Source organism: Macrotis lagotis, chromosome 1 (genome assembly GCF_037893015.1).
Source record: "Macrotis lagotis isolate mMagLag1 chromosome 1, bilby.v1.9.chrom.fasta, whole genome shotgun sequence".
NCBI lineage: Eukaryota > Metazoa > Chordata > Mammalia > Peramelemorphia > Peramelidae > Macrotis > Macrotis lagotis.
Window position 1 is genome coordinate 97,830,189 of NC_133658.1, and position 24,482 is coordinate 97,854,670.

The following is a 24,482-nucleotide window of genomic DNA, read 5'->3' on the forward strand; positions in this document are numbered from 1 at the left end:
GTTTTTGGTCATGTCTGAAAAATATATATTGCCTTATTCTGTACCTAAAATGCATCACCCTTCTACCAAGATGAAGAGGTATGCTTCATCATCTACCTTCTGTGGAAGATGATTTTCTATTACATTGATCAGAATTCTTAAGTTTTTCAAAATTGCTGTCCTTTTCAGTATTGTAAATGATACATAAATTGATCTAAGGAACAAAAGGGCTTCCCCCTTGATTGGTGAGTAGCCAAACCGATCATGATCTCTGAATGTAACAGAACATTTCTGAACTTTAAGAAACAGGTAATATGATGAAATCACAGAAACATGGGAAAGACATATATGATTTAATGAAATGTGAACAAGCAGACCCAGAAAACTACAATGCAAAGAACATCCACAAAATAATTGAAACTGAATGTTGCAGAATTATCATGATCAAGTTAGATCTCAAAGAAAAGATATGAGAAATTGTCCCTCTTGACCCTTTGCAAGGATATAGAACATTGTATATAATGATTTTTTCCCTTTTTAAAAAAAATCAGTTTTTCTAATCCCCCCTTTTATTTCTTATAAGGGATAGCTCTCTGGGAGAGGATAGGGAAAGAGATGCAAGGAAAATATAAGTTATGTAAAAACAAAAGATTTTAAAATCCATTTTCTATATATTTTCAAAGAGAAGAAATAAAGCATAAAAAATGAACTTCTAGTTCTGCTTCTTTGGTTCCGCATTAATTCATACAAGTTTTACCAGGTTTCTTTGAAGCAATCCCTTTAAGTATTTGTTAATGGGAATTATTATTTCATTTCATTCATATGTCATAATTGATTCAGACATTTCCTAGTTGATGAGGCACTCCTTTTGTTTCTAATTCTTTGTTATAACAAAAAAATACCACTATAAATAGTTCTGTATATATGGATCCCTCTCTTCTTTCTTTAATCTCTTTGTAGTAATAAGTCTAGTATTGGTATCATTATGTTAGAAAGTATATTCACAGTTTAGTAATTTGGAGGTATAATTCCAAGTTATTTTCCAGAAATGTTAAATCATTTCACAACTTCATCAATAGTGTGTCAGTATGCCATATCCCTTTCAACAAGCATTATTTTCCTTTTTCATCATCTTGGTCAATTTGATGAGTATAAAATAGAAGCTCATAGTGATTTATACTTTTCTTATTAGTGATTTATACTTTTCTTATTAGTGATTTTTCATTTGATTTGATAATTTGCATTTCTTCTCTCAAAATTGAGTTTTTCATATAATTTGGCCAATTTTCTTTTGAAATTTAATATTTGTATCAATTCCCTAATGTATGTTACAGATCAGATCTTTACTTTTTCAGAAAAATTTGCTTCAAAGATTTTCTTCTCCTAGCTAACTATTTTCATTATAATATTAATTTAATCCAACTTTTAGGGGCAAAATTTTTTTCAATTTTATATAATCCAAATTTTCCAGCTGATTTTTTTGTGATCTTTCTATCCCTTGTTGGTTAGGAGCTCTTTCTCTATCCATAACTGTTTAAAGTATCTCCCTATCTAATCCTCTATTATGTTTATGATATGACCTTTTTAATATCAAGGTAGTCTATTCAAAACTTTTCATGACATTATGTAACATGTTAGTCTAACCCCAAATTCTTTCATACTTCTTTCAAATTTCCCAGCACTATTTTTCCCCAAATAGTGAGATCTTACCTGACTAGTTTATGGGGATCTTAAGTTTATAAAACAAGATGCTATTATGTTCATTTGATTTTGGATAATCTCAGCATGTCATGTGAGACTACATATACTCCCTTGGTTTCCATTCAGTTTGCAGTAGTGAATACCTAGGTTTTCTAAAATTCCATTTATTTCTTTACCTTCTTTTTTGTTTATCATTTTGCTATAGTTGCCTAATTTTGAAAGGAGCATATTGAAGTCACCAACTACTTTATTATTATTATTATTATTATTATTATTATTATTATTATTATATTTTAAGTGCTTAGATTCCATGCTATTTTCTCCACAAATATTAAGTACTGATGTTATTTCAATATTGATGTGCCATAGAGTATCATGTAGTTCCTCTGCTTATCTTTTTAGTCATCTTTTTACTATTGCCTTGTATGATATGATTGCTAGACTTACTTTTTAAATTCACTTGAGGTATAACATATTTTTCCAGTGTCTTCATTCTGTATGAGTCTCTGTGTTTCAAGTATTGTTCTTATAAACATCTCTTCCTTGGATTCTTTTTTGTAATCAATGTGATTGTCCTTCTCCATTTTATGAGTGAGTTAATCCCATTTGTGATCAAGGTCCTGACTGATAACTATGTTTTGTTTTTCCTCCTTAACATATTCACTTTCACTTTTTCTCCTTTATTTTTCCTCTATTCTCATCTTTACAGAAAATATATTAATAATGTATAACTATTTTTCTTCATCTAGTGCAGATCTTGATCTGTATACTTTCTCTCCTTTTGATCCCTCCCTTTATGATCTACTCTCTAAAATAAAGTTTGTTTTATTTATGCTCATTCCCTCCCTGAATCTACCTTTTTCTCTTAAACTTCCCTCTCCTCTCATCTCTTTTGAGTACCCACCAGTTCCCCTGTTGAATTTAATGAAATTTAATGTTCATGTTTGTGTATTCAGCTCTTCTTTCTTCAATTCAGTTATATGTGGTTCATCATATGTCCTCTCTCTGTTTTCATTTTCACATATTCTTGTTCTTGTATATCCCAATAGAAAAGTTCTTTTTCTTCATTATTTCTCTATTATATTATTTTACCATCCCTTTCCTTTCTTAAAACAGACAAATTGAAACCAAACCAACCACAAGTCCTATATTTCTTTCTTTACTCCTTCTGTGATAGAAAAGCTAGTAGAATTCTAATGAGAAACTTGTATCTTCTTACTTATTAAATGTAAGTTTTTAATCATCATTAATCCACTTTGCATTCAATGCTCAAATGAATTTATCTTTTAGTTTTCTCTTATCTCTTATGTTTGCATTTCTAAAATTCTACCTAGGTCTGGTATTTCAAAAGAAATGATCAAAAACCTTTTCTTCTGTTAAAGGTTCATTTTTATCCCTGTAGAATTATGCTGTTTTGCAGACTAAATTGTTCTAGGATGTAAGCCTTTATCTTTTGCTTTCTAGAATATCCTATTCCAAGATTTTTTCTTTTTTGTAATAGTTTCAATTTAGTCTTGTGTAATCCTGATTGCATATCTTTGATACTTGAACTATTTCCTTCTATTGGCTTTTTTTTCAGTATTCCTTGTCTTGGAAACTCTAAATTTAGGTTATAAAATACCTGAGCATTTTCCATTTGGGGTATAAATTTTTCTATTTTTACTTTGTTTTCTAATTGATATAATTGTGGACAATTTTCTTTAATTATTTTTTGAAATAAGATATACAGGTTATTTGTTTAGTCTTTGTTCTTATGAAATCTAGTGATTTTTTTTAGGTTCTTTCTCCTTGATTTATTTTCTAGACCAGTTGTTTTGGGGCAAGGCACTCTCTTCATTGTGCCATCCAGCTACCTTAGCTGCCTCTATGATACAACAAATGCAATACATGTTCAAATCTGGGCATTTCTACTGACTGTCCCCTATAGCTAGAATGTTCTTTCTCTGTCTTTTTGCCTCTTAGCTTTTCTGGCTTCCATCAGGTATCAGCTGAAATCCTACCTTCTGTAAGAAGTTTTTACCATTGTCCCTCAATGTTAATGATGCTCCTCTGAGTCTACCTCCAACTTAACTCTCTCTATAGCTTATGTGTATATAATGGTTTGTATATTGTTTCCCCCATTGGAATTTGAGCTAGGGAATAGTTTCTGCATTTGTATCTCCAGGACTTAGCACAGTACCTGACCTATAGCAAGTGCTCAATAAATGTTAACTTGTTTGTTGATTCGACTCCCTTGGACAAACACTGAGTAGCCCCCAATCTGGTCTTTATCATGTTTCCACTTCCCAGGCTGTACTTGTTTTTCCATTTCTTTATCAATAGTCTTGTACTTCACTCCCCCAATCCATATATACCCTATCTATTTATCTGTCTGTCAGTCTGCCTGCCTGCCTATCGATGCACCTATCTGTCTGTATGTCTAGCTATTCATCCTTTCCATCCATCTATCCTATCCATCCTTCCACCAAACCATCCATTCATCATCCATCCCATCCATCCACCTACCTGTCTGCCTATATATCCATCTATCTGTCTGTATGTCTTGCTATCCATCCAACCATCCATCCATCCAATAGTCCATCCATCATCTACCCACCTACCTGTCTATCTGTCTATCTATGTATTTATCTGTGTGTCTAGCTATTTGTTCATTCTTCTATCCAACCACCCAACTATCTGTTTATCTATCTATTGATCAAACTATTTATCATCCATCCATATATCTATGTGCACATACACATATATATTTAAGTATATATATATATATATATATATATATATATATATATATATATCTCCAGGAAATATGGCCTTGAGGACCAGATTCTGCTGAGCAGTTATGTAATCAAATAGACCCCCAAATTTTACAAGGTTCTCCCAAAGCTTTATCTTTTTAAGGTTTTATGCTGAAAATACTCTCCAATAGAAAGGAGAGACCATCGCATTATTGCTAACTAACCCAGAAGCAGGTCTTGTTGGCACAGTCTCTTCTGGGCGGAGAGTCAGCTGTACTATGCATCTGGAGCATGTCCCTTTGTTGAATTGTTCCCAAGTTCTCTAACTGTTTCTGGGCACATGGCACTGCTGGCTGCAGAAACTGGTTGTGGTCACCATAGCTCCAGTTTTCTTTCCAAGACTAACTTGTTAACAAATGCTTTGTGACACATGTATCCAGATACATTTACCCTTCAATGAAGTTACCCTGGATGGGCTATTCAAGAAAGTATAGAAAGTTCACTGTTGGAGAGTGGAGAGTTGGGTAAGATGAGTCCTACATTTCTTTCTTATTTGAAAGCATATAGATTCATAGTTCTGGGTCACTTATTGTTGATAGTCCCTAGGAGCAGCAAAGTTTTAGTTTTTGACTATGGATTTGATTATTGAAATTTATCATAAGTCATTCAACAATTTGGTGAAGAGAATGGCTGATCAATTCCAGTACTTCAGTGGAATCTCTCCTCATGGATGTAAACTCTCCCATTGGTGACACAGATCAGAACCTATCCAAGACTCCCATGCTGCAGGACCCCGTCCATGCCCTTCCTTAAATCTGTTACTTAACATGGTGGAGTCTTCTGCACATCCACTAGACATTGTGTGGCTACCAGTGGAGCCCACACAGGGGTTGGCTGTAGATTACATTTCATACTATCCCCACAACTCATAGAACAAGGAGGACCAAGCTGAGTGATGAGTATCAGGAAGGAAGATCTGACCATAACGTGATAACCGTAACTCCTTCATGTGTCTCTAAATGCAATAACTGAGGAGGATACTTGATTTAGAACTGAAAAAGAACTCAGAGACCATTGAATCCTCTTTTTTTGCAGATGAGAAAATTAAGCCCCAGGGAATTTATTATTCTCTGTGTGACTTTCAAAGTCACACAGAGAATAATAAAGACACAACTTGAACCCATTTCTTCTGACTCTGCATCCTCACACTTGAAGTCTAGATAACAAAGGAGAAGACAACGTGCAGCTCCCCAAGGGAACCTACCAGACAGAATCAGGATGTTTACATACTGATATATTTTTTGTTAGAGGACTGGGACTGCTGTCAGGAAAACCTGATATTTACTAGTTACATGACCCTGGACAAGTCACTTAATCTCTGTCTGCTTCAGTTTCCTTATCTGTAAAATGGGGTTAATAATAGTACCTACATCCCAGGGTTCTTGTAGAAAAATAAGACATATTTGTAAAGCATTTCACAAACCTTAAAGCTATATGCCATCTCCATAGCCACAGAAAAAATGGTATGCATTCTCATATCTTTTTATTATTTAACTTTCTATGTATCTATGGCTTGTCTTCCCAAGGAAATTTGTAAATTTGTGAAGGTAAGGCAGAGAGAAACTGAGACCATCTTTTATACTTCATATTCTCCCTACAACTTATCACAGATTTGGGGCATTCAGTAACTATTTAATGATTGATTTGCTGGTTCATATTAAAGAATGTTGAAGTTTATTCTTAGAAAATATGACCTTCCTTGCATAGTCTGGGTTGCCTGCCAAAAGAGCAGAAGACTGCTGATACCGAAGACAAATAAACCTACAAATGGTACACTTCAATCTTTAAGGTTCCTTCTAATGTTAAAATTCTCAGTTTTTTTTTTTGTAAAACAATGGAGTACTCTAAAAACAAAATCTCACAAGCCAAAACAATGAAAAAACGTAGAAAAAAATGAAAAATGAAGAAAAGTTAAAAAAGAGGCCAGGGAAGTATTTTTTATTATAGAGAATTGGGATCCAATTGAGACAATAAAATTCTTAATAGTTACATTTTGATATAACCCCTTCCCCAACATATTCTAACCCAATAATAACATTAACAACAGTTGATTTGTTTCATGTCCCTCTTACATCTCTTTTCTAAGTCCCTGTACATTTAGCAATTATTGCTCTTTTTATGTTGTTATGATCAATGTAGGTAATGTTCTAATTCCTTCAATGCCACTCAGCAGATGTTTATATGGAGAGGTAGTGGCTAGAGAACCAAGCTAGAATCTAGAAAGACCTGGCTTCCAACCATACTGATCTACCGATAGAACTATCTCTCTCTCTCTCTCTATCTATCAATCTCCATCAATATTTCTGTCTACATCTATATCTGTGTGTATGTGTGTGAATGATATGCTTGTCCTTCATTCTCTTTTTTTTGCAAGGCAAATGGGGTTAAGTGGCTTGCCCAAGGCCACACAGCTAGGTAATTATTAAGTGTCTGAGACCGGATTTGAACCCAGGTACTCCTGACTCCAAGGCCGGTGCTTTATCCACTATGCCACCTAGCCACCCCTTGTCCTTCATTCTCAAAGCCTTGCAAGTCATGGCACCACCTTCCTGATGTCATGGTCCTCTTTGAGGACCAAATGTGTCTGTCTGTCTGTCTCTCTCTCTCTCCCTCCCTCCCTCCCTCTCTCTCCCTCTCTCCCTCTCCCTCTCTCCCTCTCCCTCTCTCCCTCTCCCTCTCCCCCTCCCCTCCTTCTTTCTGTCTCTCTCTGAAGTGCTTGTCCACTCTCGAAGATGAGAAAGGACAAACACAGCAACAATAACAACATGGGCTGTGGGGCCCTGAGTAAACTACCCTCTTTGCACTGTTCTAAACCATTCTCTAAAACTATAAATTGTTAGAGAAGGTACCAACCTGCCTTAATAGAGGGAGTTTCCTTATCAGGGAATTCCCTATGCCAATGAAATTACAGGTTTAGTCCCTCTTCTGAAACATTAAACTCCTATGTTCAAGGGCCCTTAGATGCTAGATATAAAGTTAAAAACTAAATAGTTCCTGCCTTCAAGAAACCTATTCTTGGTGGGTAGAGGATAGGGAGAAGAATGTGGGAAGATTATAACATTCACATAGGTTTATATACAAACTAGTTTCCAGAGTGAATCCAAGCTGACTTCTTTGGAGGGCATGACATTCCATCTTCTAACTCCTGCCTCTAACTAGGTTAGAGTATGCTCCTTCCTTCCTTATCCAATATTATCCTTAACTTCCTTCATAGCTAAATTTAAATATCACTTCCTACAAACACCCTAGTTCAGTCCCTAAATAAATCTTACCTGTATCGTTTTAAGAGCCTTCCAACTAATCTACCTGCATCTTTTCTTTCCCTTTCCAAAACCGTCCTTGACTCAGCTACCAAAGGGATTTTCCCAAACCATAGTTTTGACAATGTCACCCTTCTCTACTCAATAGAATTCAGCGGCAAAGTAATCATTTAGTAAATGCTTTCTGATTGACTGCCACCCTTTTTTTCTTTAGGATCAAATATAAATCCCTCTGTTTATCAGTTGTTTTTTTAGTCATGTCCAGTTCTTTGACCCTATTTGGAGTTTTCTTGGCAAAGATACTGGAGTGGCTTGCCATTTCCATCTCTAGCTCATTTTACTGGTGAGAAAACTGAGGAGGGTGAAGTAACCTGCCCAGGGTCTCACACAATTGTCTGAGGCCCAGTTTGAAGTCAGGGAGATGAGTCTTCCTGACTCTAGGTCTGGCACCCTATCCACTAAATTACCTAGCTGCCCTCTAGCTGCCCCATAATCTAGCTACACAGGCAACCTTCTCTTCCTTGAACTTGACCCTCCATTTCCTATCTTTGCACAGCTCTCCACCCTCCCACCCACTGGGTCTCTTTCTTTGCTCTTATCTTTTAGCTGCCCTGGTTTCCTTCAGGATTCAGCTCAAATCCTACTTTCTGTAGTGTCTTCCCAGGTCCTTCCAGTTCCTAGTTCCTTCCCTTACTGAATATCTTTCACCTCTTCCGAATAGTTCTAGTTTGTTCTTTCTGGTTTCTTTCTTCCATTAAAATATCAGCTGTTGTTAGAGCTTTTATTTGTATCTTCAGTACTTAGCACAGTCCTGGCCTATATTAAGCACTTAAAAAAATAAATGTTTGTTGATTGACTCATATTAGTGTGTATTTGAATTTAATCTTAAGAGTCCTGTCAAGATCATATTGGGTTTCAGGGAGCTCTGTGTAACAGTTAAACTAATTTGATTAACTTGGGTGTGAGCAATGTTCTTCAGAGGGAAACCTCTTTTTAAAAAATCCACAAGAGGACAATAGTTATTTTAGAAGCTGTGGGAGAGGGGATAAAAGAGACTTCCCAGTTATAGCAAAAGATTTCATCTTATTAAATGTCTTTTCTAAGTGTTAGAATTAGAACACAGTTTTTACACATTTTCAGAGTTTCTGCAGAATGGGCACTGTCAGCTGGTAGAAAAAATACTTAAGTGACAAGAGCCCATATGTTACTGTGTGTCCCTCTGCCTCCCACCCACATATAAAAAGCCAAATAATGCAAACTTATCACCGAGGATGTCTCTTCTATGAAAGCTGCAAGAGTCAAACATGGGATGGGAATAAGAAGATGGATTACCATCATAAAGTATTGAAATGGAAGATCTGGAAAACTAGAATTTTTGCTTGCTGTCATTCATTGAAGATAGGTAGTTGGACATGGAGTCGTTTGAATCCTAATTCAAATTCTTCCTAGCTGTGTCAAATCACTTTACTTCTCTAAGCCTCAGTTTCCTTATCTGCAAAATGGAGATCATAATAACACCTACTTTATAGGGTTGTTGTGAAGATCAGATGAGTTAACATATATGACATCTTTTTCCAACCTCATTGTCCTATATTAATTAGCCCTATAGCTAATTAATTAATAGCCTATAGCTATTATTAGCTATTAAGAAATGGAGGTCAGCAAAGTTCTCTTATGAATTATATCTTTTTCTCTAATTTTTTTTCTCTTCCATTTGGATGTGATTCTTCTTTCACAACATGAATAATGTGGAAATATGTATAGCATGCTTATAGATATAGAGCTTATACTATATTGCTTTCTGTCAGGGACAGGGAGGAAGGAAGGGAGGGAGAAAATATAGAAAAATAATTATTGAAAATTACTGTCTAATGTAGGAAAACAAACAAACAAATAAACAACTAACTAACTAAATAAGAGATGGAGGTCAGATATAAGGAAGAATCTTTTCTGAATCTTTTTGTTTTTGCAAGGCAGTGGGGTTAAGTGACTTGCCCAAGGCCACACAGCTGGATAATTATTAAGTGTCTGAGGTTGGATTTGAACTCAGGTCCTCCTAACTCCAGGGCCGGTGCTCTATCCATTGCACCACCTAGCTGCTCCAGCTTTTGATCTTTTGATCAGCTGGAGGATTTAATTCTAGAAAGAGTGACCTAGAGGATTTGAAAGGGGCACATTTCTGGTTGTCTTCAAGAAAACAATAAAATTTAGAACTGAATCTTTTAAACCTGCCTGAAGGCTGCGGGCTGGACTGGATGACCTCTTAGAATCCCTTCCAGTTCTGGGATTCTCTGAGTCTATGAGAAAACAAACATAAGGCTTCACCCAGAGTCAGCAATCTCCTTGACCTAACCATGATATCTCAACTCAGGACAAATAGAGAAAATCCACATCTTGTACTATGTTGAAGTAAGCTGACTAAGAATAGGGAGTGTCCTGCAAAGACCTCACCATGGAGAACTGCAGACAGGGGAATGACCCAGGAAGATTCTTTTCTCTCCATCCCCCCTGGTTGTCAGTGATTTGAGAGAGAGAGAGAGTGGTGGTGGTGGTGGGGGGGCTAAGTGGGCAGATTGGTGGGATAGTAGGCATAATTGGTCCTATTTTCCTCCAGTGTCTTGACCTAACTAGAGTTCACTGGGTATGTAATGGAAAAAAACAACCAGTTTGGTATAAAAATACAGGAAATGCCTGTAATCACTACTGATTACAGTAGCAGCTTTCCTTCTGTTATTTTTTTGTGGAAGAAAGGAAAAAAAAGTCTTTCCCCCCCTTTTCTAAGTGGCAAGAATAACTTGGAATACTCAGCTAGGAGGGAACCTCTTACTGTATCTGCATATCATCAAGTCTTTCAAACTGGGAGGTCAGGAGAATGGATGCTCATCTTTTTCTTTTAAATCCTTTAAGTATCATTTACTAATTTCGGTCATTCTAAATAAGATTTTGTTTCCCTTGAGTTTAATCTATCTGAATCTCTCCAAATCCTAATCTCACTGCATAGATCTGGCAGGCTTTACTAGTTATGGTCATATTTAAATATTATCTACTTACCATCTGGATCTTGTTTCAAAGCTTTTACTCCCCATTTTCAATACTTGTTAAGATAAAAAAACAAACTAAACAATGCCCTCAAATCTCTGTTAACTGATAGGAAAATTAATCAATTTTTTTAGAAGAGTAGAGAAAAATGGGCTCATAATTTAAACTTAAAGGAACTTCTGAAAAAATAAGGAAAGGAAAATAACACCCTATACATCCTGAATTCAAGAAAAGGAGATTTAATAAGATTTTCCAAATTACCACATGTGATTTTTGGTTTTAGTGATTTACGTTCACCATTGGCATGTTCTGTGCAATGAGGGGCAAATTATTGTGCTTTAATTTAAATATATATGAGATTTTTGTTCTTAAGTTGTTTTCCTGTCATATCTGACAGTTTTCCTGGGAGAGATACTGGATTGGTTTGCCATTTTCCTTCTTCAGATCATTTTACAGATGGGGAAACTGAGGCAAACAGAGTTAAGTGACTTGCCAGAGATCACACAGTTAGTAAGCGTCCAAGACAGAATTTGAACTCATGAAGAGGAGTCTCTCTGGTGCTCTCTCCACTGTGCCACCTAACTATATCTATGAGGTTATTTAAATAAAATGTAAGTGGAAATTTGTCCTTATCTCACACCTCCTTTCCTTAGGGAATCTCCCATCTTCCACCTCTTCTAGAACTTGGCTCAGCCATATATCCCTTCTCCTTCAAACCTTCTTCTGTCTCCTCCTACTCCCTAGGCTAGGCTTTCTCTAGGCTCCAAAGTGATAATTAGCTAAACTGGTAAAGTCACTATAGTAATAGACTCATGAGGGAAGATTATTGGAACCCTCTAGGCTTATCCTTCCAGGTCCTTGGTTCCCTACAGCCACTAATAATAGTTATGATTTATAGAAAGCATTAATATTTGCAAAGCTCTGAAATGAGGCTCCGTTGCTAAAGCAAATGATACTTACATGTTAAAAAAAAAACCAAAGTTTGCCTAGCTCCATTCACTGAGATTAGGACTTAGAGAAGTTCAGAGAGATTTACACAGAGATTTCATTTGAGCTTCTTGACAGTCCTATGAGATGCGTACAATTATTAATCCCATTTTACATATGAGGAAACAAGCTGAAAGAGGCAAATGATTTGCCCAAGATCAAACAGCAAGCAGGTATCTGAAGCAGGGTTTGAACTCAAGTCTTGCTGATTCCATGTCTATCACTATTCTGATGGAGGCTGCCTGCCACTAGACCTATGACCATTGGTGGGGGGAAAATGACCATTTTGTTTTTTTATTGATTGCCCTTGATAATTGGAAAATTTGATTTAGGTAGAATGAAACTAATCCTTCCACCTAGGCAAATCATAATATTTTAAGAGATTGCATAGCTAGAAACTTTATTACCTAGTGACTAACAGTATTAATAATAACATTTTTATATATCACCTACTTGTAAGCACTGTTATTATGTCATTGAATCTTCATAACAATTCTGGGAGGTAATAATAATAATAATGATCATAATTGTAGCTAACATTTATATAATGCCTACTATGTGTTAGACTCTATTTTAAGTCTTTTACAATTATTGTTTCACTGGATCTTCACAGCACCCCGATGGGGCAGGGACTGGTTTTCTGGGAATGACCTCCCCACCAGGTGAGGCTGGTCCTCAGATAACAGACATACCTTGTTTAAAGGATTCATACTTGAAGTCTTTTCACCTGGGTCAAGTTTGTACTTCTAACCAAGTTTACCCATGAAGAAGTTTAACCCTATGTAAGTTTGTGCTTCATTAGCAAAGCATTCTGTTACTCTCATTTACTTGAATATTATTCTATTTTGATTACTCAGAAGATCTAAATTCTTATCTTTACTTAGGTCCTTGTGTGATTTCAGTCAAGTCTTGTATAAGAGGAGAGAAGCTTCTTTGTAAACTTTAGAAATATGAGATAAATGCCTGATGATAAGGTGATTGCACTCCTGATAAGGAGGACCTGAATTCAGATCCTGTCTCAGATACTTACTTAGAGCTGTGACCCTGGGCAAATCACTTTAAAAAAATAATCTCTGCATATACCAATTTTTTCATCTGTAAAATGGGATAAGCATTGCACCTACCTCTCCCAGAGGTTGTTGTGAGGATCAAATGAAATAATGTTTGCAAGGGGCTTTACTGAAAGTACTATCTAAATCAGGAGTAGGGAACCTCTTTTCTGCCAAGGGCTTTTTGGATATTTATAACATTATTCACAGACCATACAGAATTATCAGCTTTTTAAAAAATTTTATTTATTTTGAGTTTTACCATTTTTCCTAATCTTATTCCCTCCGCGTCACCCCCCAACAGAAGGCAATTTGCCAGTTCCTACATTGTTTCATGGTATACATTGTTCCAAACTGAATGTGATGAGACAGAAATCATATCCTTAAGGAAGAAACATAAAGTATAAGAGATAGCAAGATCAGACAATAACAAGTTTTTTTTTCCCCTAAATTAAAGTTAATAGTCCTTGGTCTTTGTTCAAACTCCACAATTCTTTCTCTGGATACGGATGGTATTCTCCATTGCAGACAGTCCCAAATTGTCCCTGATTGTTGCACTGATGGAATGAGCTAGTCCATCAAGGTTGATCATCGCCCCCATGTTGCTGTTAGGGTGTACAGTGTTTTTCTGGTTCTGCTCATCTCACTCAGCATCAGTTCTTGCAAATCCCTCCAGACTTCCCTGAATTCCCATCCCTCCTGGTTTCTAATAGAACAATAGTGTTCCACGACATACATATACCAGTTTGCTAAGTCCTTGCCCAATTGAAGGACATTTACTTGATTTCTAATTCTTTGCCACCATAAACAGGGCTGCTGTGAATATTTTTGTACAAGTGATGTTTTTACCCTTTTTCATCATCTCTTCAGGGTATAGACCCAGTAGTGGTATTGCTGGATCAAAGGGTGTACACATTTTTGTTGCCCTTTGGGCTTAGTTCCAAATTTCTCTCCAGAAAGGCTGGAGTTCACAGCTCCACCAACAGTGTAATAGTGTCCCAGATTTCCCACAACCCTTCCAACAATGATCATTATCCTTTCTGGTCATATTGGCCAGTCTGAGGGGTGTGAGGTGGTACCTCAGAGAAGCTTTAATTTGAATTTCTCTAATAATTAATGATTTAGAGCAATTTTTCATATGACTATGGATCGCCAAAATCATCAACTTAAAAATTAACCTGCTGTATTTAGTCAAATAATTAATTCACCCCTAAAAAGCTTCTAGTTGGGACAGCTAGGTGGCACAGTAGATAGAGCACTGGTCCTGGAATGAGGAGGACCTGAGTCCAAATCCGACCTCATACATTTAATAATAACCTAGATGTGTGACCTTGGGCAAGTCACTCAGCCCCACTACCTTGCAAAAAACAAAAACAAAAGAAGCTTATAGATTTATTGAACCTGTGGCTGCTGTGGCAATTGGTTTTTAGTGCTAAATCCCTGCCCATTATCTAATTATTGACCATTATTCTGCCATCTCTCCCAAAGTACTCAACATTACACTGGGTACTTTAGCAGACCCTTGATACAAATTTAATGATTGATTAAACTCTAGAAAGCCATTTTTTTTAAAAGATTGTCTTATTTTACATTCCAATGCTAAAAGGACTCTTTATTTGGGAACTGTTGCGATTTTTTCCCTATTTTTTTTTAATTTAACTTTCCCCTTTTGGTTTCTTTCTCTTATCTTTTTTGGAGGTAGTATTATTATCCTATTTGGAGGTAATTATCCCAAGCAACCGAATTTGTTAGTGTATTTGAGAATATAAGATGAAAAAGACTCTAGTCTTTTTCTTTGTAGAGTCCAATCTCCTTTGGTGGAGATACTAGTGCTGATTGGAAATAAACAATGGTAGATTTCTTCCATGATATCACCTTCAGAAATTTGGGGTGTCAGACCAATGGTGTTAAATTCAAATAGAAATAGGGGCCACGACACCTCACATAAAATATTTCTTGTGAAACAGCATCTTGACTTAGAAAATCACATTATGTTCTATTATATTTTTATTCATTTTATTAAATATTTCCCAGTTACATTTTAATCAGTGTCCCTGAAGAATGTATCGGATCTAGACTCCCTTACATAATTTAGCATTTGGTTATAAACTTTCTTATTTCATTCTCTACTGCTTCCTGTATGAGATTTTTCAGTTCAATTGTTACAGTCATGCCCAACTCTTCATGACCTCACTTGAGGTTTTCTTGGCAAAGATATTGGAGTGGTTTACCATTTCCTTCTCCAGCTTGTTTTACAAATGAGGAAACTAAGACAAACAGGGTAAAGTGACTTGCCCTGAGTCACATAGCTAGTAAGTATTTGAAACTGGATTTGAACTCAGATCTTCTTAATCATAGGCCTAGTGCTCTATCTTTTGGGTCCCCTAGCTGCCTATTGGTATTACCTCCTAACAAAATAAGATTCGTGAGGCCTTGATGCCTTCTTTTCTTATCCTTCCACAAGCTGGGCAACACAAATAGAGTCCCAGAGAATTATAGAGCTGGAAGAAAACTTAAAGACCATCTAGTGCAACTTCATTGATTTACAGTTGAAGTGAATTCCCTAAGGTAACCAAGTGTTTGTCAAGATGAGGGGTTTTCTCTGCTTTAGCCAGTTACCAAATAGTATTTTGTGAACTGTCTAATCTAAATTTTCTAATTCCTCCCCCTTATGTTTAGCCTAGACATATTTCCAGTATCTAGCAGAGTAACTGAAACATAGTAGACCCTTAATAAATGTATGTTGACTTGACTTATAACTGCGTTGAGCTGCCATTGTGGACTGAGCTCTTATAAGTCAGAGAACCTACTTTAAAATGCCACCTCTGAAGCTTGTTGTCTACAACCAGTCACAGCTTTTGGGAGTCTTATATTCCTTATTCATAAAATGAAGGGATAAAACTAAGTGACCTTTAAGATCTCTTCCAACTCTGGATCTCTCTTCTTATCCCTTATGATTTATGAGAGAAACCAAAGAAATGAACTAGGTATCCTTCCATATCAAGGGATAATAATATCTGATATTCTCTGGGCTTCTTGTGACTCAGGAGCTCTAAGATATGATATATTTGTGTTGTAGCAGACTGAAGTCACTTGGAGTTTAACATTTATATGTAGAGCTGATTACAGAGCATTCGGTCTCATTCTTCTTTCTTTTGCACTCTCCCCCTCCCCCTTTATGCTTAACATTTATTATTTTTTTGTCACTATGCAATCAGCAAAGCCATTTGGTCAATTAATTCAATACTGAATGGCACATTCTAAAGTCCTTCTGTTTTTCTCATTAATATCAATTTTCCATCACTGGTGGCCCTTGAGTTTGCAGAACATGAATATTTGGCACTCCCATTACATGTTCAGAAAGGGAAGGAAAATCATTTTAAAGCCCTAAGATTTACTGTTGGAGAAGCCAAAATGCTCTCTTGAACTGCATAATTCCATTCCAGGACTTAAACTTTAAACTTAAACTCCAGATACATCATGTCTCTAGCAGTGTGTTGACATTTTAACCATTCAGCCATTCCAACATGCTTCAAGTAGAACATCTGAATTTCACACCATCCTTTCACCAGAATTTTTCATGGAGAGATTGATTCCAGCCCTGGCTTTGTGTTATTAGAATTAAGAGGATTAAGAATGTAAGGAAAGACTGTCTTTATTTCCACCTGACCACATCTTTTGTCATTCTCCCATTTTAATGTTTACCACCTCTTATGGTCATATTAGCTTGTGGCTTTTTAACTATGAAATCAGTCTGATGATCAACAGAGCAATACCATGAAACAGAACCAAACTCTTCATGCTGGTAAAGCCCCCTTCTGGGCAACATGTATCATGATCCCCCACTACAACCACCACCAGACAGCATCTCTATGCTGCTATCTCCATCTTCTCATTGCCATGGTGTTTGCACAATACATCTAATTGGATACAAGGAGGGCTCTTCCAAGGTGCTGGGGGGAGCAGGAGGGGGAATTGCCACAGCATCCCTGGAAGGAACAATAGAGCTAATTTACTTCAGTTAAAAAAAAAACATTTACCCAATGCTCACTAGGACTTTGTAACACTTAGCATTCACCTGAACAGGTCATTTGCAATAGCTAAAGGCATATTGATTTGCTTATTGATCAAAGGAATGCAAACTATGGTGAAACCAGAAAGAACTGAAGGTTCTCAGTGAGTATAATATTTATTGAATATTTTATACATAGTAACTGGTGCTTAATGCCAATTGAATTGAATTGATTAAGGGGAAACAACTTGGCATCAACTAGGGGAACAAGGTATTTTATTGGCTGATGATAGACAAACATAAAAAACCTGATGTATAGAAATACCTCTGGACACAGATGTCCCCAGTACCCACATAAATCAATCAAGTCACCAATCAGTAAATATCTACTATGAATTTACTTTAAAAATCAGATGCTCTACTGGGTGCTGGAGCAGCAGAGACAAAAATGAAATAGTGCTGCCTCAAGGAGCTTATGTTTTATAGGGAAACACCATATACATGTGTGGGTGTGCATATACATACATCTATACTCTGCATATTCATACATATATATACATACATTTATACATATTCATACTACTTTCTGCTGCATTTATACATATATCCATATTTACATATACATGTAAAATATATGCACATATTTATATATTCTTACACACTTGCATACATACACATATATAAATATACATGTCATAACATATTTTCTCTATATATAAAATATGTATATATATACACCTGTGTACATAGTTTCCTGTTTCTATGTGTGTATAAGTAAAAACATTTGTATTTGTGTATATATATATATGCACATATACATATATTTTCCTGTGTCTATATGTGGATATATAAACATATTTTTATATACACACTGCCCCATGTGTGTATATATATGAACATATGCATGTGTGTATCTTCACATATAGAGGTAAGCATACACAGTCAAGCCCAGTGTAATTTGGGGAACAGGTCCAAGCAGCTGACCAAGGATAGGGAAGGCACATCAAGAGAGATACATAGAAAATAGTTCCACAATTACAAAAATATGTTACTTTGTGTAGTGAAAAAAGATCATTGAAATTCAGGTCAAAAGCCTAGGTTCAAGTTTTCCAAACTTTGATTCCTTTGAGCTTTGTGATTATGATTAAGTTACTAATCACTCTGAGTCTTAGCTTTACCAACATTGGAGCAGGCTGATTCATCCTCCTATGCTGAAAACTCACCATACAAAGTAAAAATTCCTTCATGTCATTCAAGACCCACTACAACTTGGTGGTACCACTCCTCTCCTGTTTTTCAAGGTCTGTAAAATGGGCGTTGTCAGACTCGTATTATACAACTCATGAGGTGATTGTTGAGAAACATTTCATTGACCATACAGCACCATATAAATGTGAACCATTATTAATAACTAACTCATTGAGCCAGCTGCCTAACCTTGATCTATGAGTAAATGGGAAAGAATAATACAAAACATGTAACAAGCCACATGGTGCCATTCAGTTGCAAGCTCAAGGCAACAGTCTGTCAAAAAGACCCTCCAGCACCAGTATCCCCCCCTCCTTCCCTCCTTATTAAGACAAACTAAGACCCTTAGCATGCTAATAAGACTGGAGGTAGGGTATATACAGGAAGGTATGCTCACTTTGGAGTTAGAAGACATTAGTTCAAATCCCAGCTCTGCTTTGGGACTAGTACTTAAACTCAGCCAAGGCAATAGTCAGTCAATAAACATTTATTAACAGCTGCTTTGCATTAACTGTAAAAAGCCTCTGAACACTCTTCCAGCCATAATATTTTTTGTTTTGTAATCTCATCCTTCACTCAACCATGATCTCAGCTGCTACATAGCTAGCATAATAATTAGCATTTACTTTAAGGTTTGCAAAGTACTTTACAAATATTATCTTTGGGGGGGGAGACAAATGCTTTTGTTGTTCCCATATTTCAGATGAGGAACCAAGACAGAGAGGTTAAGTGATTTGCCCAGGATCACACAACTAGGAAGAGACTGAGTCTGACTTTGTACTTCCTGTCTCAAGATGTAGCAGTCTATCAACTGTGCTATTTAATATTACTAGAGGGACATTATACTTGGATATAATGTTTGATTCAACTCCATTTGGAGTGAACAAGGCCCAAGACAAGCTGATTTCCATCTCAAATCAATTTTGGGGACCCCCTCTATTGAGGCAGCATTGAAAATGAATCATCATCTTCCCCTTTACTAGGTTGCCCTCTCCCTGACCAATGTGGCCAGTGGTTTTCCAGGAATGGTGTTTTCTGATCCCTTGCTTTCCTCCGAATGTATATGTAAACTTCACCTAAGTTCATTAACAAAAACGTGCAGATACTTTGAAAGGAAATGTCTCACAAAGGCTGAAAGCTGTGAAGCTCTGTATGTTCTTTGTTCAGTAGTTGAAGGAAACCTACCATAGAAAGATAAGGAAATCCCTCACTTTAATGTCAAAAGCCTGGGCCTCCAGTAAGGGACTAATAGCACTTGCCCATCTTCCTAGAAGATTCTGAGAATCAACAAGGAGAATGTGTGCCTTGGCCATGGGTGTGTGTGTGTATGTATATGATGTATCTAAACAGCTTTTAAATAATAAAAGCAGTACTATTCTTGTTGAGAGGCAGGGGTCTGTCTCCCTCAGCCTTGCCATGACAGTTATCTGAAGGAAGGGCTACTGAGGATTCCAGTCTCACTCTATGTCCAGGTCATCTTCACTCCATATCCACCCATCCCGTGGATGCCTACTGGACTTGGAGCCAGGAAGATTTGGTTTCAACTTCCTCCTCTGACACTTGCTAGCTATGGGACCCCCCAAGGTGATCACTTAACCTTTTCTAAGACTGAGTTTCCTCATCTGTGCAATGAGAATGTTGAATTAGATCACCCCCTAAAGTCCTTTCTACCTTTAAATCCATGATCCTTCTAATGCTTAGCATAAAGGTAAGCTCTTATTAAAAAAAAAAAGGAAAAAAAAAGAAAAAAGTGTATTGATGGTTTAAGGACAAAATGTCCTTATGTGATTTTCCCTAGGAAAATTGCATGGAAGTATAAAACATGATTCCTAAGCATTTTGTTCTTTGTGCATTGAGATGAGCCTAAATATAATGAATTAGTCTTCTTTCTGGAGTCTAGAGGTATAAATCTCAGCCCCCTCTATGCTTGCCTATCCTATGCTACAGACAGAAAAGTTCCAACCATCATACTAGGATCCTTCTACAGTTCTTTTGGCAATTGTATAGATTCCAAAGGAGCACATAGATTTTCAGATGATTTCTCCTTCACTTGCTTTATGTGATTTCCCTCTTTTTTTCTGATCATACATCCTATGCATATGCACATGTGTTCTTGTGGTGGAGGAGTGGCAACTCCTTTGTATAGATTTGGAGAGAAATTTCCTAAGGGAGCAGCACCAGAATCAAGCTGGGATTAAAATTCAGCCCTTCCCTAGAATCTAGTTCTTATATAATAGTAATCATTTCATAATAGTAGAGATGTCATAAAAAAGCAAAATGGGACATGAGGCACATAGCTTTTCTTTAGCATATCCATAAATGCTCAATAAATGTTAAGGTTAGATGGCACAGTAAATAGAGTACCAACCCTGGAGTCAGGAGAACCAGAGTTCAAATCTGGCCTCAGACGTTTACTAGCTGTGTGACCTTGAACAAGTTATTTCACCCTGTTCACCTCAGTTTATTCATCTATAAAATGAACTGGAGAAGGAAATGGCAAACCATTTCTGTATCTTTGCCAAGAAAACCCTAAATGGGGTCATGGAGAATCAGACATGACTAATTGACTAAATAACAATAAATGTTTATTGACTGTGAGCCTTTGCTTAACTGTTACAAAATCAGTTAGTTTCAAATGTATACACTATGGACCCCTTTAGAAAGTTCCTTGGGACTTGTTTATGTGTGAATATGGGTAAAGATAATATTGATCCAATACAGATAAAAGTGTCTTTTATTTTAGTGAAAACTTTTGCCATTAAAAAAAAAATTGGATGATTGAGCTAAAAAAATAAAAATAAAAGGTGTCTAGTCCAATCCCCTCACTTAATAGATGGAAAAATAAGACCCACAGAAGTTAAGTGACATCCCCAATGTCACACAAATAGCAATTGGAAGAGCTGAGATTTGAACCCAGGTCCTCTGACACCTAAATCCTGCTTGCCCTCACTGACTGCTTTCCATCCCTAAGTAGATCTTGACAGGTTTATTTGTGAATAGAAGTTAGTAGTAAAATGTAATGTTGTTTATTAGAGAAGCTTCCAGGCTTCCATTCATCTTATCCAACAGAATAAATGTTTATTAAATAGAAGAAAAAATATAAAACTGGACTAGAATTTAGCAGTGTGTTAGAAATTGCTTTCTCTCTGCTATTATAATCTTAGAATAAGAAAAGAAAGCTCCTCAGCAAAGACTTACCAGTACAAAACACACCAGAAAGCCCAGGGATGAGCTGAGAGAACTGAGTGGTGCTAAGCCTTCAGTCTCACATCTCAGTTTAGTCTTCATCTCTACAAGATTAGTGTGAAACCCTCAAAGATCCTTTTCCTATAAGTTATATATAAACAAATAAGATTTTCTGTTCCCAAGATCCCATTTCCATACATAAAACCCATAACTATATAGCTGTCAAAAAAAATAATTAGAGAATGGAACCTGGTAACTCCCATAGGTTGTTGCTGCAAATCCAAAGCTTTGCCAGGTACTGAGTCATTGCTTCTAAAATATGAAGGGATGTATCAACCAATAACAAACATTCATTAAGACTACTATGTTCCAGATATTATGCTAGACATTGAAAGATCCAGAGGCAAGAATGATACAGTCCTTGAGCTTCAGAAGGTTACTTTTTAAAAAATTTTTTTTTAGTTTAAGGCAATAGGGTTAAGTGACTTGCCCAAGGTCACACAACTAGGCAATTATTAAGTGTCTGAGGCTGAATTTGAACTCAGGTCCTCCTGACTCCAGGGCCAGTGCTCTATCCACTATGCCACCTAGCTGCCCTGAGGGTTACTTTTTACTAGGAGGACATATTTGAACAGATTAGTGAATAAAAGATTGATGCAAAACCAACACAACATGTTATTAGATCAGATCATGAAGAATTGAAGAATTCAAAAAAGATCCCTTGAAGGAAGTGGTACTTGACCTGAACCTGGAGGGATCTCAGTGATCCCAGGAGCTGAAGATGAAGAACAAAACATTCCTCACATGAAGGGAAGACAAAGAAGAAGCATTTAGGTAGTTTATTTCACTTAGCACTTTTTCTCATTGAATCCTCACTACTACTCTGACAGGCAGACGTTATTATTATCCCCATTTAATAGTTGAGACAAATGGAGGTTAAGTGATTTGCCCAGGGTCACACAGTTAGAAAGAATTGGAGGACAGATTTGACCTTAGGTCTTTCTGATTCTATCCACTGACCTACCCAGCTACCTCTAAGGTGGTAACCTCATAAAAGTATGGAGGTGGGAAATGGAATAGAGTATACAAGGAAAAACAAATAGACTGGAGTGAAGCAAGTGTGAGGGGAAATAATATGTCATTATTTGGGTTCTCATGTATTTTGTCTTTTTTTTTTGTAAGGCAATGGGGTTAAGTGACTTGCCCAAGGTCACATAACTAGGTAATTATTCAGGGTCTGAGGCCGAATTTGAACTCAGGTTCTCTTGACTCCAGGGTCAGTGCTCTATCCATTGCACCACCTAGCTGCCCCTCTTGTATTTTGTCTTGACAGAACCATCAAAGCCTAATGCACTGAGACACAAAACTTCTGGGAGGTGATACCAGAGTTTTTCCAAATGGGTTTTCCAATGCCTACAAACATAGAATGTCAGAGACCCAACACTAGCCTCTGTCTTCCAGTTAATGTTTTTGATATTGACAGTATCTCTTCCATATGGAAAAAAAGGTCAATTTGGTGAAAAAGAAAGTCAGGCAGAAAATTAGTATTATAGAGACAAACTTTCTAGGTGGATTTTTCCTCTTTTCAAGTGGGGTTTTTTTTTTTTCAGAATCTGTGATTTCATCAATGTGGGGAACTCCTGTTACAGGCAGTCCCTCTCCCAACTCTGCTTCTCTGTAATTTAGTGTTTGTGAGATATCTGAGGCCCTGAGGTCTAAGGATCTAAGGCTTAGGATCACATAATGTGTATAAGGGGCAATACCTGAGTTCAGTGGCTTTCTAACCCCAAAGCCAATCCTCTCTCTACAGTATAAGCTGCCTCTCATGAACACCATTTTGGTCAGAAAGATCTACAGAAAGTTAGGTGCCATTGCCAAACAATTCCTTTCCCCCCTAATTCTATACATTGCAAATATATTTGTGTGTGTGTGTGTGTGTATATATATATATATATATATATATATATATATATATGTATCATTTGAATATATATACATATATGCACATATATAAATATAATTTGTGTACATGTATATTATTTATAAATGTATATACATATATATGCATATAGATATAATTTATAATTTGTAAATAACAAATTCCCTGGGAAGTTAATATAAACAATATTGCATTAGAAGACTAAAGTCATTCTCAATTCATGTTCAACAAGAAAGAAAGACATAAAAATCAGTGTCCATTGACTCTGGATTTTGTTTCTGTAATAAAATGGAGTGAGTCAGAAGCAAATAGTACATGTCTTCATTGAACTGAAATGAGGAACCTGGTGAAAATGATTGTTGGTTTTTTTTTTTTAATGTGGTATTAGAGCAGTGTAATCTGTGCAAACAACACAGCAGCTGTAAGTAGCCATGTCTCCTGTGGCTGCCAGGCCAATCCTCTAATTCCTTCACAGGTCGGTTCTTGTAGAGCTAGGTAGAGCGTAGTGTTCTTTCACAAACCTGGCATCTCTCCACTGGCAGGAGTATCAGTTAATTTCAGGGGAAAAAATGACTTCATGTGTTTTCCTCTATGACAAGTATTCTATTTCTTGAGTGGGCTGCCCATACTAGTCTCCTCCAAGGTCTGTGAACATTTATTCCTTCTATTTCTCATTTGGCTCCACGTGATATCTCTTGCTATCTTTTCATTTGTTAATGGTCCAGATGTGTATACTCACCAAATAGTATATCTAGATTGTAGTAAAATATAAGAGAGATAAAAACAAGAAAACAAGACAATCTCTGCCTTCAGGGAGCATATATTCTCATGTGAAGACAGTACATAGAAGGAAGGTGGAAATGGGGGAGAAGATTCAGTAGGGATGTAGTGGCTTAGAAAGAAGCAGATTGGGAAGTGTTATGGGGGTCTTGACTTTGACATGATAAAGCAAAGACTGACCAAGGACTCAGGGACAGAATCTAGGTTACTGTTGGGGATGAGGATCCTAGAGTTGATAATTGACATGGAGTAATAAAGAAAATGGTGACATGGAGGATGTTGGATTACCACAGGAATATGGACTTGCCCTGTTGGATTGTGCTTGAAGGGAGAGGCTATTAATGCTGTGTACTTGATTTGATTGCACTATTTAACATTTTTATCAGTCCCTTGAATAAAGGCAATGAATAAAGGCCATCAATTTTGCAGATAACACGATGATGGAAGGGATATCTAGCTTGCTAGATGACAGAACAAGATCCCAAAGGGAATTGTAGAGCTTGAGTA

At 36.6% G+C, this 24,482-nt stretch overlaps 1 protein-coding gene across 2 annotated transcripts in view; it reads left to right on the plus strand.

Moving 5' to 3' along the window:
* PRKCE (protein kinase C epsilon) overlaps positions 1–24,482 on the plus strand; it is a 653,543-nt gene that overhangs the window by 552,845 nt on the left and 76,216 nt on the right. The gene's annotated exons all lie outside the window — the stretch shown is intronic.